Source organism: Papaver somniferum, chromosome 3, assembly GCF_003573695.1.
Source record: "Papaver somniferum cultivar HN1 chromosome 3, ASM357369v1, whole genome shotgun sequence".
NCBI lineage: Eukaryota > Viridiplantae > Streptophyta > Magnoliopsida > Ranunculales > Papaveraceae > Papaver > Papaver somniferum.
The window spans coordinates 213,409,510-213,425,775 of NC_039360.1; the positions used below are offsets into that span (position 1 = coordinate 213,409,510).

The window sequence follows — 16,266 nt, forward strand, 5'->3', positions numbered from 1 at the left end:
ATTTGTTGGTGTTTACAGGCAAGATTTGGTGGATGCTGCTGCTCGTGAGGAAACTGATGGCTAGAGTTGAATGGAGATAGTATGGTTGTGACAGAGTTGGTGGTGCTGCTTCAAGGAACTGACATGGGTAGCTGTTAATTAATGGCTGAGAAGATGCAAGTTATGGTGAATGTGCAGCTGGTTATGAGGTTGAAGTGATGCAATCGATGGAGTTTGAAGTTGAGAGGAATGGCTCAAGTTCAGGGGTTGTGTTGATTGAATTTGAGTTTGCAGAAATAAGTTGTTGCTGCCATGGGGGAATCTGTGTGGAGCTATGGGCAAAGATTTCAAGTTTTGGAGATGCAGCTTTTGCAACTGTTAGTTGTGGTACTGATGTGGATTGATGAAGTTGAAAGTGCAGGGATGGAGGAAGTTATGTGTTGGTATTACAAAGGCTGCAACGTAATGCAAAGAGCAGTAGCTGGTGGAGCTGTGAAGTGTGCTGCAACTAGTGCAACTAAAGATGTCGGAGCAGTGCCTATGGAGATAGAAACTCAAATCTGAAGACAGTGCAACTAATGGAAACCTTGCTTCATTAGATATGTGTGTGACTGAATGGGTATGAATGCTAGATGAATGTTAGGTTTGCATGGGAGAAGAAATTGGCAAGAGTTAGCCTGGAAAGAAACAAAACTCTGCCTGTATTTTGTTCAGGCGAGTTAACTCGGTGAGTCGATCCGACTCAGCAGATCCAGTACTTACTCAGATGGATTTGGACCTGGCTAATCGGCTGTCTGAGATTCAGTTTTGGCAATGGGTTGAGCTAGTTACGGGGATTGAATTGTAGGTGAACAGAAAGGATATAAAAGCAAGACCTTTCCTATCTTAATCTAATCTCATCTTTTACTTCTACTTCGTATCCTAGGGTTTACAACATGATAGTTTTATTACTTCTTCTTATTTATGAACTCCATTGATATGAGTAGATAATTCTCTTTTGGTTAAGGAATAAATTGGATTTCCAAGCATGGGTTTTGTGCAATGAATTATTTTTGTCTCCATACTTGTTGCTTATGATTCGCTATTGATATTGTTTTATGATTTGAATGCTAGTTTAGTCGAGTCGCGAATCGATTGAGTTTGTTTTCATCTCTATTGCTAGATTAGGGTTATTATACGAAAAAGTGATAATTCCTGATTACGAGTAGCATAATTGTGAGTATTGCTTGTAGTAATACATCCTAGTAGTCACAAGTGGATCATAACCTATGTTAAAATGGATTAGTGCTTTTACACGTTCGTTTGCATTGATTAGTCTTATTTCATAGAACTTAGTGCTCTTAGGGAGTTAAACTTAATTGTGCTTTTACACTTTAGGTTACTTTCTAGGTAGAATTCACTTTCACATCTTTTAATGTGTTTGTTGATGACAAGAGGAAATTAACGGGATATTCTTGCGATCAAGGTATCCTAGGACTTTTAATAAAATGAGAGATTAAATATCAATTCTAGTTATTGTTACAAATTCATGTTTGTGAATGAAGATGAAATCCTTAACCAATATCTTTACATCTTTGATTTACTTGTTTATTTCTTGTTTTGCTTTTAGTTTATTTTACTTTACATAAAATAAAAAAATCCCCCCTTGCTTTTACATAAGAAACCGAAACATATTGACAACCCAAGACCTCTCTGTGGGAACGATCCTTTCTTACCATTGCTATATTTTATATTTTGAGTAGTGAGAAAGTGTAATTTATTTTTGACGCATACGACAGCGATCAGCATCAGCATTATTATCTTCCCTGTTCAACTGCAAAAAAATTCGAACCAAATACCCCATTTAATCCTTGATAAACAGTCACAACTCGTTGGCAAGCTGATGGCAGTAAAAAGAAACAACCGCAACGAAAACCCCTCTTGAATCTTCTCGGAAACAACCGCCAGAACTTATCATATCAACAACACAAAACCCACTACAGTAAACTGGTTTATTTCCTGAAACTCACAGCTATAGAACTTGACCCATATCTCCTCCAATTCGAACCAGTCTAGCCCTGAACTCGAGCCAGAAAAACCACCAGAACATAGCTTCAGTTCTTCCCTGATTTTCTCAGCTTCAGAAATTCTACAAACCCTTCATTTAAATCAGCCATCAAACCCTTATTCATTCTCATCTCAAATTGCCTTCAATTTCAATTTCTGCTTCAAATACATACCTTCTTCTGAGATCTCAATCTTCAAATCCCTTTATCAATTCCTCCACCAGCAGAAGCTCTCGGATTAGCAGAATCGTCTTCTCGACCTACCTGATTTCTCTCAACTGAAATCTCCCATCTGTTCTTGCTCTTGAAATTCAGCCGTTGCGTCGCTGCTTCTCGTTTCTCTCTTTTCTCAATTTCAAGAATAATTGTAAGAGAGAGACACTTCTCTGGATGTTAGGGTTAGGTAATGACTGAAATTTGTATAGGCACCCCACTGCTTCAGATAAGGGCTAACCAGTTCATGAAAGGCTTGTCGGTTCAGAAAACTGACATGTTTATTTTTTATCTTGTTCAACTGTCAGTTGCGGAAACTAACATTTCATTTTTCCACTCCTTTGATGCGCAACCTTAGTGATAAACACATTTTTGCGTCCGATTTGTCTCGATTCTATATATTGTTAGGGCTCATTTTTGTACTTATTATGGTGTTTTATTTATTTGTAGGTATTTTTGGCTAATAAACATTTTTGGAAAAAATTGGCTCGAAAAGTTGTCGGAAAGCACCCGGAGGACATTTGCTATTCGGACTCTCACTTTGGATAAGGGGTAACCTAATTACTAAGGTGCATCCCATTTCCAGGCAGTTGCTAATCGCACCCCTACTCTGGATAAGGGGCAACCATCTTCAACATTAAAAAAAAAAAGGATTTTGGCGGGAAAAAATGCAGTTAAAGAGCAGTTTTGGCAATCGTGATTTGAAGGAGTTTGAGGTCGATTAAACCTCTGATTTTTCATAGGATAGACTCCTTATGGGTCTAGGAATCTGATATGGGTGTTTAAATCGATTAGGGCTCAAACGACGAATTTTTCTCACAACAAGAAAATATGGAAAGTCACGTGTGTGACCTGTTTTAGGGAATTTTAGAGTGATTAAAACGTTGTAAACCTTCCCAAAGATTTGTATCTATCTAAGGAAGAGTTTAGAATAAAAAGGAAAGCACAGAAACGCGTAGAAATCCTAAAACAAGAAATTGTCGCAACTTGGCCGTGAAGAGAAGGAAAGAGATTTTGGAAGATTTGGGAGAGATTTAATCGGTATTTTTGATATAAATAGATGTCTTGGGTCATATAGAAGAGGTGTCGAGAGTTTGGGAACCTGAGGAGAGCCAGAGAAGAAGAAATCAGAGCTTTACCAAACTCTGTTTCTGCTGCTGCTGCTGTTGAAGAAGAAGAACGCGAAGAACATTGACCCTCGGTAGACAGTCGCAGAAAAGTGTCACTGTTTAACAGCTGAAGAACATTAAGTTGTTCAAGGCAGTCTTATTCTAGGGTCTTAAATCAGCGACAAAGCAACAGCTTTTCAGTAACAGTTCCATTGTAACAGCTGTTTTGCAACACCAATACACTGTTGCAAACAGTCTGTGTTATTACTTTTCACTCTTTTAATCATCTTTTGAGCAACAAACACATATTTTGAGATCATGACTAATATGAGGAGCTAAACCCCATTGCGGAGGCGATAGAGGAAGCTATTTTTCCAACAAAAAGTGGTATGTTCTATTTTATCTTTTTATTTGCAATAATTATATGATTATTTGCCTTGAAATATTATTGAATATGATTTTTATTTGAGTGATTGTGATCTATTTTGATGGAGTATGATTAGTTTTAAGACTTTTGATGCTTCATACTTGGTATTTACAATTGTTACTTTTGAAAATCTACTTGTTGCAATATTTTAGAATCAAATTAAACAAGAAAATTGCATAAATATAAGTATTGGTTTAATCACTTTGAACTTGGAAAATAGTGGAATCTTAGCCTCAGTGTTTCTTTTAGTATTGATATCATCTTTTATTGAGTTTGCTATAATTTTTAGTGAGTTTTCTATTTTAATATTAGGATTTAAGTCTAATTAATATCCTTCACAAGTCTGAGAATCGAACCACTTTTACCACTATCTACAAATCACATCAATATTTGGCGCCGCCGACGCGGACTTGTTTTTAGGGTTTTAGATTTATTTTTTTTATTTTTTTGTTTTTATTATTTTTGTCTTTTTTTATGTTTTTGGGTATTTATCTTGTGTCTACAGGTTCTGGATCATAAACAAAATTGAGCCAAGGAGTTTGGTGATTTCATAAAGACTTGGAACTAAAGATTAAAGCAAAAAGAACAAAAAAAAAGACAATTTTTTTTTCTTTTTTTTAGACAATTTTAGTTTAGGGTTTGTTTATTTTATTTTAAAAAAAAAATTGTATTAGGGTTTATTATTTTTGTAATTTTTCTTTATTTTTTTGGACTTTGGGACTTTGGGACATCATTTTTTTTTATGACCCTATGGAAGGGTACTTTAAATATAAACTGTTTGCAGAGAATGAGGAAAATTACGATATTGTCTCTGCACCTTGGGTTCGTACACTAGACATCGGAGTCAGTGGCCTGAGTCGATTATAACCGATTCATCCCCCGTATGGAACGGGAGGTAAGATTCTAAACACTCGCGAATCCCCTGTCAGCGAGTTACTGGACTCCTTCGTATGCATATATGTTGAGGACTGAATACGGACATTTATTTTTCTAGTAAAGGGCAAGGCCTGGCCATACAAGATAAGGGTTCGGATTTCATCACCGTTCTCTTCTTGCCCGCTTTAGGAACACGTAACCTACGCGAACCTAAGCCTAAAATTTTGACTAGAACGAGACCGATAGGGTAACGAGCTTAACAGGAAAGTCATTCGAAAAATATTGGTTACTCTTTTAAGCATACTTCGAAGTTCTTGACGGTTTCTGTAAGTTGAATGCGTGATGCGCCGCCTTGTAATACCGGTGAGGCCTTGGGTATCAAAGCTCCACCGAGCTTCCCTCGCCTCTATTCAACTTACGTTAACTCGGATTGATTCCAGAGGGGTTTGCTTAAATTGTAACGAATTCCCGTTCGAAGGATTAGAAGCTGGTCTAGAAACAATCTAAGTGGAGCCATCATGCTTTTTGTTTGCTAGAAATCAATAGGTTTGATTTGGTTGAGTCGGCCTTGATCTGTGTTTGCTTACCCTTCCAATTTAGAAAATTCTATTGTATGCCTGAACGTAAAAGAGACGCACTAGGTAGATTTGTTAAAGAGAAACCTAGTAGTTCGAAGCGTCTCGATTACCTTAATCTAGAAAGTCCGGCTTTTGAAGAGTCTTTTTTGAACGTTCTTTGACTGAGGAGAGAATCCTGTTGCTCCGATAGCGCCAGAAATGGCAACTTTGAAAGCTTTGTTGAATCCAACTAGGACTACCCGTCCTTCGTGTATTAAGTTAGCTGAAACGGAGGCACCCTATGAACTGAAACCTGGGACCTTACAGATGCTCCCAATCTTTTTAGGGAAAGAAAATGAAAACCCTTATTACCATGTTAGGGATTTTGAGGAAATTTGTAGTACTCTAAGAATTAGAGGCTTAGATGATGATGCTTTGAAACTTAGGTTATTCCCATTTTCCCTGAAAGATAAGGCCAAGTCGTGGCTGTATAGTTTGGACTCCGAGTCAATTGAGACATATGAACAACTTACATCTTCCTTTTTCAATAAGTTTTTCCCTAGGCACAAAACATCGTCTATTAGAACGCAAATATGCACATTTTCACAACAAGAGGGAGAATCTTTATATAGGTATTTGGAAAGGTTCAATGATTTATTATCCCAGTGTCCTCATCATGGTTTAGAAAAGGTTAGCCTAGTTCAGATCCTTTATGAGGGTTTAGATTATTCCACAACGACCATGGTTGAGTCTCTATGCACTGGTGGATTTGAAAACCAAACTGTTGATCCGGCGATGGAATTTTTTAATGAAATCGCCGAAAAAACCCAGCAATGGGGAAATAGTAGGGCACCCCAGAAAACAATTCTTTTAAGTAAAGGAAACGTTAATAGGGTAGAAGGAGGCTATGAATCAGATGCCAAAATTGCTGCTATAGAAAAAAGGTTAGAAACCTTAGAAGTGGGCCAGACTAGTGGTAAAGTGGAGCCTTTTTGGGAAGGCCAGAATATTGAAGAGCAGGCTAATGCTCTTTACAATAACACTAGATTTGATAACCGTCAAAAGATTGACCCATATTCAGAAACCTATAATCCTGGTTGGAGAAACCATCCGAACCTTTCGTGGTCTAAGGGCCAAAGTCAAGGTCAGTTTAGTAATTCTAATGCTTCCCCAGGTTTTAGCTATACTAAGAATCCTTCAGGACTAGCTCAGTTTCAGAATCAGTCAGATAAGAAAATCCTAAGTTTAGAGGAATCTCTCGCCTTGTTAACTCAGCAAACTGCAAAATTCCAGTTATCCGTAGAACAAAGTCTACAAGCTAGTAACATGATAGGACAAGAAAATAGTCAGGCTATTTCCGAGTTAAAAACCCAGGTTGATCTGATAAGTGATTCTTTGAGAGAAAAAGGTAAGTTTCCTAGTCAAACACAACCCAACCCTAGAGGAGTTCATGAATTAGGTGCAAAACCATCGAATCAATTGAATGTTGTTAGATCCCTTAGAAGTGGTAGAGTTGTAGACAATAAGGTAACCATGCCCGATAGTGAACATACTGTAGTTCACCTCTCAGGATCTCACCTCTCAGGACCAGTAGCTGAAGAGACTGATAAAGTTTCTAATGATGTGAATTCGGTTCCTAAAAGGTCTGATTTTAGGCCTAGATCCCCATTTCCTCAGCTATTAGTACCAACAAAGAAGGAATCGAACTTTAATGACATAGTGGAGGTTTTTAAGCAAGTTACCATAAACCTTCCCTTATTAGATGCAATTAGGCAAATTCCTGCTTATGCCAAGTTCCTTAATGATATGTGTACGCGAAAGGGAAAACTTAGCGTCCATAATAAATCCTTTTTAGCTAGTCACGTAAATTCAATCATTCAGAACACCACAACTCCAAAGTACAAAGACCCAGGTTCTCCTACCATTTCTTGCACAATAGGTAACTTCCGGGTAGAAAAAGCTTTACTTGACTTAGGAGCCAGTGTGAACTTACTGCCATTCCATGTATACTTACATCTAGGACTTGGTGAAATGAAACCTACTCAGATGACACTGTAGTTAGCTGATAGGTCTGTTAAAATCCCTCGACATGTTACCGAGGATGTTCTTATTGAGGTCGACAAGTTTATTTATCCAGTGGATTTCGTGGTCCTAGATACCCAACCTGTCCCTGACCCATAGAACCAGATACCTGTGATTTTAGGTCGCCCATTTTTAGCTACGTCTAATGCGATCATTAACTGTCGAAATAGTGTGATGATTTTATCTTTTGGTAATATGACTATGGAGATGAACATTTTTAATGTCAGTAAGCAACCTCATGAGCTAGATGACACATGTGTTGAGGAGGTGAACATGATAGAAGCCTTAGTTCAGGAGTCATTACCAAACATCTTGTCTGAAGACCCATTAGAAAGTTGTCTATCCCATTTTGGTTTAGATTTTGACGACGATAGCACTATTGAACAGGTGAATGCGCTATTAGATTCTACCTCTGTGTTAGACACTAATAGATGGAAAGCTAGGTTCTAACCGTTAACAGTTTCTGAGACTACCCTAATTCCTTCTTTAGAAGATCCCCCAAAGTTGGACCTTAAACCACTACCCGATACTCTAAAGTATGTGTTTTTAGGCCCATATCAGACTTTACCTGTGATTGTAGCTTCCAATTTGGATAATGATCAGGAAAGTAGGCTAGTAAATGTACTTCAAGATAATAAGGAAGCTTTAGGGTGGACTATAGCAGACATTAAGGGTATAAGTCCTACTGTGTGTATGCATCAGATTCATTTAGAGGAAGACTCCAAACCTTCTAGGGAGATGCAACGTCGACTGAACCCTAATATGAAAGAGGTAGTTCGAAAAGAGGTGCTTAAGTTGTTAGATGCAGGTATTATTTACCCAATTTCAGACAGTAAGTGGGTCAGCCCTGTTCAGGTTGTCCCCAAGAAATCAGGTATCACTGTAGTCCAGAATGATAATAATGAATTAATCCCAACCCGAGTGACCACGGGATGGCGTGTATGTATTGACTATAGGAAATTGAACAAGGTCAAAAGGAAGGATCACTTTACCCTTCCTTTTACCGACCAAATACTAGAGAGATTAGCTGGACATAGTCACTATTGCTTCTTAGATGGCTACTCCGGTTATAATCAAATCGTTATTTCCCCAGAAGACCAAGAGAAAACCACCTTTACCTGTCCCTTTGGTACCTTTGCGTATAGACGCGTGCCTTTCGGGCTATGTAATGCCCCTGCAACTTTTCAGCGTTGTATGATGAGCATATTTTCTGATACGGTAGAACGGTTCTTAGTGATGAGCATACTTTATGGGAAATATGATGCTTTTGAACCCTATTTTAGTTATTGAGGTCTTTGATGTGTGGGGCATTGATTTTATGGGTCAATTTCCTATTTCGTTTGATTATATTTACATACTTGTCGTTGTAGACTATGTGTCTAAGTGGGTTGAGGCGGTTCCGTGTAAAACGAATGACCACAGGGTCGTAGTCCAGTTTTTGAAAGAGAATACACTTACACGTTTTGGTACGCCGCGAGCTATAATTAGTGATGGAGGTTCACACTTTTGTAATAGACCGTTTTCTCTTTTAATGAAACAATACGGTATTACCCATAAAGTAGCAACCCCATATCACCCTCAGACTAGTGGTCAGGTAGAGGTTTCCAATAGGGAAATTAAACGTATTTTAGAGAAAACAATTAATCCAAATAGGAAAGACTGGTCGTCGAGGCTTACTGATGCCTTACGGGATTACCGTACTGCGTTTAAGACACCCATTGGAATGTCACCTTATCGTTTATTGTTTGGCAAGGTATGTCACCTGCCTGTTGACTTAGAGCATCGAGCCTATTGGGCTATTAAGAACTTAAACTTTCACTTGACAAGGCAGGAGCTCAAAGAAAGCTCCAGCTCAATGAGTTGGACGAGATTCGTAGAGATGCATACGATAGTGCTAAGGAGTATAAGAACAAAATGAAACTTGTGCATGATAGGAATATTTTACGAAAGTCATTTTCTCCAGGTCAAAAAGTTATTCTCTATGACACTCGTTTGCATCTATTCCCCTAGAATTTGCGCTCTCGGTGGACCGGTCCTTTTGTGGTCCGTACTGTTTTTCCTCATGGCGCTGTTGAGATTGAGACACCAGATGGTAGTAGTTCTTCGAAGGTTAACGGTCAACGATTGAAGCCCTTTTTAGAGCCTTTTCCTACATGTGATGTTGAGGAGGTCCCTCTGGAGGACCCTGTTTACCTTGATTGACCATCGAGGCGATTTTGTATGTTGTATAATATTTTTGTAGGTTTTTGGTTACACTTTACCCAGGTACTATCTTTCCGACTTCTCTCTTTACTATTTCCTCATGTTACTTATATTTTTGGTACTGTTCTTTGATTAGAAACATTGAGGACAATGTTAGATTTAAGTTTGGGGGTGGGGTAGAACTTTTTGTTACCTTTTCGTTGCAATAATTAAACTCCAGAGCCTAGAAATTTATCCCTATTAAGGATGGCACTAACCAATCTAAGTGGATGGAAGCATTTTGGTTGTAGGAGTTGAGGAACCAATCTGACTAGATGGCAACATCTAAAGAGTCTATTCATAAAAGCACAGAGCTCAGGTGTTAGAAATAACATGATAGTTTCACCATATCTCGTTGAGTCCTTTTCACTTCTGTTTTTATTTTCTTTTGTTTTTAAACTATGTTTCTCTAAGTGATTAGGTAGGGCTCACGATTCAAGTTGTTACAAATGCTAGGGTGAATTAGAGTGATTGAGATACAAAAAAAAAAAAAGACCAGACCATCAGACCAACTGGAATAAATTCAATAAAGTCGACCACTGGAACCCTTGTATATGCCAGTTGTGTTGACCTAGAGTTAGGATTATCAATCACCGGTTCCCTTGTATATGCCAGTGTGTTGATATTAGTCAGACTAGTATCTCAGTTCATTAGGATAGGTTCATTTTGGCGGAGGCCTTCAGACATATATGAGAAACACCGTTCACCTAGTAAACATCAAAACCATCTATGTTTTTCTATATCCATCTTCGTGATCTATCCATGCGATTAGTTTTGACTCCGGATATTGATGTCCATAGTGCGACTATCTGAGTAGAGCTCTGTCACTTCATATGAATTTTAGTATGCTTGAGTGCAAACTCGTGTACAACAATTGGAATTTCGCATCAGGGTACTTCCTCCTGTAGTCAATAAGTATGCCAACCAAGGAGATTCTTTAGTGCCTTCCAAGGTTCTGTGTAGATAACTAGGGTCTGGAGTAAAAAGGTTTTGTGGGTATACCTCTGGTAAGCCCTCCGGAGACAACACTCCGCCACTAGGGACACCTAGGGGTTTAAAGGATTATTGCATACGCTAAATGCAATCGACGATGCCTGCGACAGTGAGTTAGGATTTTATTTCTATTTTATTTTTGCTCGAGGACTAGCAAATAATAGGTTTGGGGGTATTTGATAGACACATTTTTGTGTACGATTTGTCTCGATTCTATATATTGTTAGGGCTCGTTTTTGTACTTCTTATGGTGTTTTATTTATTTGTAGGTATTTTTGGCTAATAAACATTTTTGGAAAAAAATGGCTCGAAAAGTTGTCGGAAAGCACTCGGAGGACATTTGCTATTCGAACTCTCACTTTGGATAAAGGGTAACCTAATTACTAAGGGGAATCCCATTTCTAGGCAGTTGCTAATCACACCCCTACTCTGGATAAGGGGCAACCATCTTCAACATTAAAAAAAAGGATTTTGGCGGGAAAAAAAATGCAGTTAAAGAGCAGTTTTGGCAATCGTGATTCGAAGGAGTTTGAGGTCGATTAAACCTCTGATTTTCATAGGATAGACTCCTTATGGGTCTAGGAATCTGATATGGGTGTTTAAATCGATTTGAATTGGCTCAAACGACGGATTTTTCTCACAACAAGAAAATATGGAAAGTCACGTGTGTGACCTGTTTTAGGGAATTTTAGAGTGATTAAAACGCTGTAAACTTTCCCAAAGATTTGTATCTATCTAAGGAAGAGTTTAGAATAAAAAGGAAAGCTCAGAAACGCGTAGAAATCCTAAAACAAGAAATTATCGCAACTTGGCCGTGAAGAGAAGGAAAGAGATTTTGGAAGATTTGGGAGAGATTTAATCGGTATTTTTGATATAAATAGATGTCTTGGGTCATATAGAAGAGGTGTCGAGAGTTTGGGAACCTAAGGAGATCCAGAGAAGAAGAAATCAGAGCTTTACCAAACTCTGTTTCTGCTGCTGCTGCTATTGAAGAAGAAGAACGCGAAGAACATTGACCCTCGGTAGACAGTCGCAGAAAAGTGTCGTTGTTTAACAGCTAAAGAACATTAAGCTGTTCAGGGAAGTCTTATTCTAGGGTCTTAAAATCAGCGACAAAGCAACAGTTTTTCTGTAACAGTTCCATTGTAACAGCTGTTTTGCAACAGCAATACACTGTTGCAAACAGTCTGTGTTATTACTTTTCACTCTTTTAATCATCTTTTGAGCAACAAACACATATTTTGAGATCATGATTAATATGAGGAGCTAAACCCCATTGCTGAGGCGATAGAGGAAGCTATTTTTCCAACAAAAAGTGGTATATTCTATTTTATCTTTTTATTTGCAATAATTATATGATTATTTTCCTTGAAATATTATTGAATATGATTTTTATTTGAGCGATTGTGATCGATTTTGATGGAGTATGCTTAGTTTTAACACTTTTGATGCTTCATACTTGGTATTTACAATTATTACTTTTGAAAATCTACTTGTTGCAATATTTTAGAATCAAATTAAACAAGAAAATTGCATAAATATAAGTATTGGTTTAATCACTTTGAACTTGGAAAATAGTGGAATCTTAGCCTCAGTGTTTCTTTTAGTATTTATATCATCTTTGATTGAGTTTGCTATAATTTTTAGTGAGTTTTCTATTTTAATATTAGGATTTAAGTCTAATTAATATCCTTCACAAGTCTGAGAATCGAACCACTTTTACCACTATCTAAAAATCACATCACTTAGTTGGTTCCAAACATCGCTCGCTTGTGAATGACGATTTTTCTCTTCTCGAATTCTTCCACCAACAGTAGCCGTCTCTTATTTCTTATATCCACTTCTTCTCTTTAATGTCTCTTCATCATTCAAGCTGTCATGCTTTTCAAACAGAATTTGCATCACTAAAGCCGACATGCTTTTCAGACAGAGATGAAGAAATAAAAGCAAATAATGAGAAATAATCCGCCTCCAACAGTAGTTGCTCATGAGATAAGACTTTTGCGCTGTTTCTTCTTCTTTTGCTCCGAATGACTCTAAAGTACCTAAACACTCAAAAGCAAACATAAGATACATAATTTACAAGAAAACTTAGCAAAGAAAGCATAAACAATAGATAAATATCAAGGTGTTTTAGACACCTATCACCCAGTCCCCTAGCGCCTTTGCCAATATTTTATTATTATTATTATTTTTCATCCTATTTGGCATAGGTTCATCGTTCCTTCGTGTTTTGGAATACTCGTTTGTGCATTATTGCTGAATACACTTGCACCATTTTAATCGGGGCTTACTCGATAGCTGCTCAGATGCCCGTACGTTGAATATTTATCACTAACCCAGAAATTCTGCTGGGAAGAACCACGAATTGAAGTAACGAAATATTATGAAGAACGTAGAATATTCCTGAATATTCAGTTAATGAATTTAAGGATTAGAGATAATTAACTGATGGCTCTATACTAGCAGGCATGCTGTCTAGGAGCATTAATTATATGAGAATTGAGTAATATGAGCTTGTTGAAGCGTCATATTTATTACGTATAGTCAGGGAAAAAGTTGTTGCATCCTGAAGATGTTATCTCTCTATACTAGAAGGAAAGATGTCTAGGAGCCGTCCAATCATAATGATTCTATACACATGTATTTTATATAGTCAGGGAAAACATTGTTACATCCTGAAGACGTTATCGCTCTATACTAGCAGGAAAGTTGTCTAGGAGCCGTCCAATCATTCGATTCTATATAAAAGTGATTACTGAAATTGCTCAGTATTCATGAGATATGTCGTTGTCTCAGTTGAGAGACTGCACATCTTCATATGCTCTGAGAGACATTATTCTAAGTCAGAGGTTCTTGCGGCATGAACTTTCATGCTTCGATGAGAGACATGAACCTCAATACTCTTCTGATTGCTGGATCAGGAGTATGTACAATTATGGTTTGATGATTTTAGCCTTTGTCGAAAATCCACCATCTACAAGTATTTGAAGGTTATGCAGGTTCCATAATTCCTGATATAACAAAAATTAATAGTATATTTATTGTTATATAAAGTATGTGTTTGGTCAAGTTTCATATCATGTTGTCTTAAGAAACCATAAAACCCAAACAAAGTACATTTTACATGATCTAGTGCTCTTTGTATATATATATACGTCTTTGATGTTCTTCTCCAGCAAAAGGTATTATATAATTAAAGAAGTTCTCCATCGCATTGGAAGGAGTTTCCATGGTGTAGACACTCTTGAGAGGTAAGCAATGAGGTTTTCTTTTTATTATCGTTATTAATTTCGATTCAAATTAGATCAAAGTTTGGAACTTGAATATTGATATCTTAGATTGTGTGTTTTTTTTTTTTGGATTTTGAGAATTCATCGGATTACAACATGCTAGTAAAGTTAGCTAGAGAAGCTATCTACACGACGATATTCGAAAATAGAAGTGGTAGTATTACCGATGATACTTAAATTTTTTGCTAGAGACCTATTTTTTTTCCTTGATAACCAACATGCCATCCATATTGTTTCAAATCCGACTTTCCATGAGCGGATAAAACATACCAAAGTGGATTTTCTCTTTGTAAGAGAAAACATGTTGTTCACGATAATCTGCACTCATTTTGTTCGTAGTCATCAAAAACTTTCATACATTTTCGCTAAAGTCCTATCAGCTGCAACATTTAAAAAGATATTTCCAAAGTAGAATTCAGTTGACGTTTTCACACTATTTTGAGGGAAAATGTTGATGGAGAAAAAAATATCAGATTGAAATTTACTTCTATACGTACGTCGATATTGGTTAATCACACATGGTAAGGATATATCATATACTATCTTTAATACATCTTTCTAAATATTTCTTCATTGTCATTTTAATATACAAGCTTTTGTAACGTATAAGAGCAAATCCATTTTTTCCTCATGGATTTAGGTTGTGCCAAATCACGTAAATCTTCTGTTTAATATTTATATTTCAAGGGTCCCTCATTTTCCACCTAATCCACTATTTGGATTACTATCACATGCTTGATGAATGGTTTCCTTCGCAAGATTCATTCTCCCAGTGTGTTGGTTAGATATAATTTATAATGTCCGTAGAGATACTGTAATGCATATCTTCTACCAGTACCTTACCATATATAAGACACCTTCTTTGATCAATATAAACAGCTAAGTAACGAAACCCTTTCAAAACCAACCAAGGATATTATATTCAGTACTATATTGAGTAGAAGGCGTGGACCTCAAATTGTTTTCATTTCTCGGGGTTTCTATCGTAACCTGCAATTAGCAAAGTGCATATATGGTATCCATTATTGGTCAATAACTTTTCAAATCATAATTTTAACTATTGGGCAACTAATACTACGGAAGAACGAAGAAAATAAACAACCCAAAAACATAAATAGTAAATTTAGTAGAAGTTTATACAAATAAATTAGATAGAGAGAACTTTAGATTGAGGATCATACATAGTGTTTCAAATAAGAAACAAGTTTTTTTTAGTAGTTCGTCCATCTCCTGCCGTTGTTATACCAATTCGACCTCCAATTACAAAAACTTTCTCTTTTTGTCCTCTTATAGAATATATATGGTTTTTCCATCTACCGTGGGGAGAATCCCATTATCTAAAATAAATGAAATTATTTTGTTTCAAACTCTGACTCGCTTTCTAAAACCTAGATAATAAATCCCATTAATTAGAAAAATCATGCTTTCTATATGTTTATTTCACTGAAATCATACTGAGCAAGAATTATCATGAAACCTCATAAAGTGAAAAGGAACTTGTTAATATCAATAAAATGTCATATTTAAAACATAAGAGAAGTGATATTATCTGCACCCTACCCTCTTGACCGGATAATTCTTTTGACCAGATAATAAACTAAGAACAAGCTAGTTAGTTAACCAATATAGAACAAGATAAAGAAATTAGTCACGTTGACATATGGAATGTTAAAGTGAAAAATATAATGAAAACATTACATAGATGTTGATCATGGTGATATCTTATTTGTATTTGTCTGAGTGTGATAAAAAAAGTGCCTACTAAAGTAAAATGTTAAGAGCTCGACTTTTTTTTAACATGTATAGTATACATAATTTTAACTCATGCACATTTTTATTCATTTTATAGTTGGCGCTTATAAATATCATTATGTCTTAAATCTTCACGCGGAGATTTTTGGTGATATAAAACATTTTCATTAAACTCGTTGCATCATTTCTCCGGGACATATAAATCTAACAATACACTTTTTTATTTAAAAATATAAATATATACATATGGGGGTTATTGGTATGTTATTAACTATGTTATAGTGTTGTTTATCTTATTTTAGGATTTAATTTATTATGAGACTATATGCATGCATCAAGGGATTGTTCAGATAAAGCTTCTCCAAACCGAATTACTTTCAGGATGTAATTATATCTAGACAGGAAGATTTGTATTTGTCTTTTTTTGATATGGGGAAGTGTATTTTTTTCTTACTAAGGGATGTGATTTTGAAACATTGATTATGTTTAAGTTAGTTTTTGTGTTTGATTGATTGTCCAAACAAATGTGTACTTATTGACAAAGAGATTGGATGGGAAGCATTACCATAAAAATGATAATAAAAGGTAGAATCATAATAACGGGAAATATTACAAACAAATAAATATTACACTGTGCGAAATGATCAAAAATATTTACTTAAGAAAACATGAATAATAATTCATGCATTCAATTTGGTT

At 36.3% G+C, this 16,266-nt stretch overlaps 1 pseudogene; it reads right to left on the reverse strand.

The window, feature by feature from the left end:
- Nucleotides 1-5,789: 5,789 nt before the first annotated feature.
- LOC113362434 lies at nt 5,790-5,889 on the reverse strand (annotated as a pseudogene).
- Nucleotides 5,890-16,266: the final 10,377 nt, after the last annotated feature.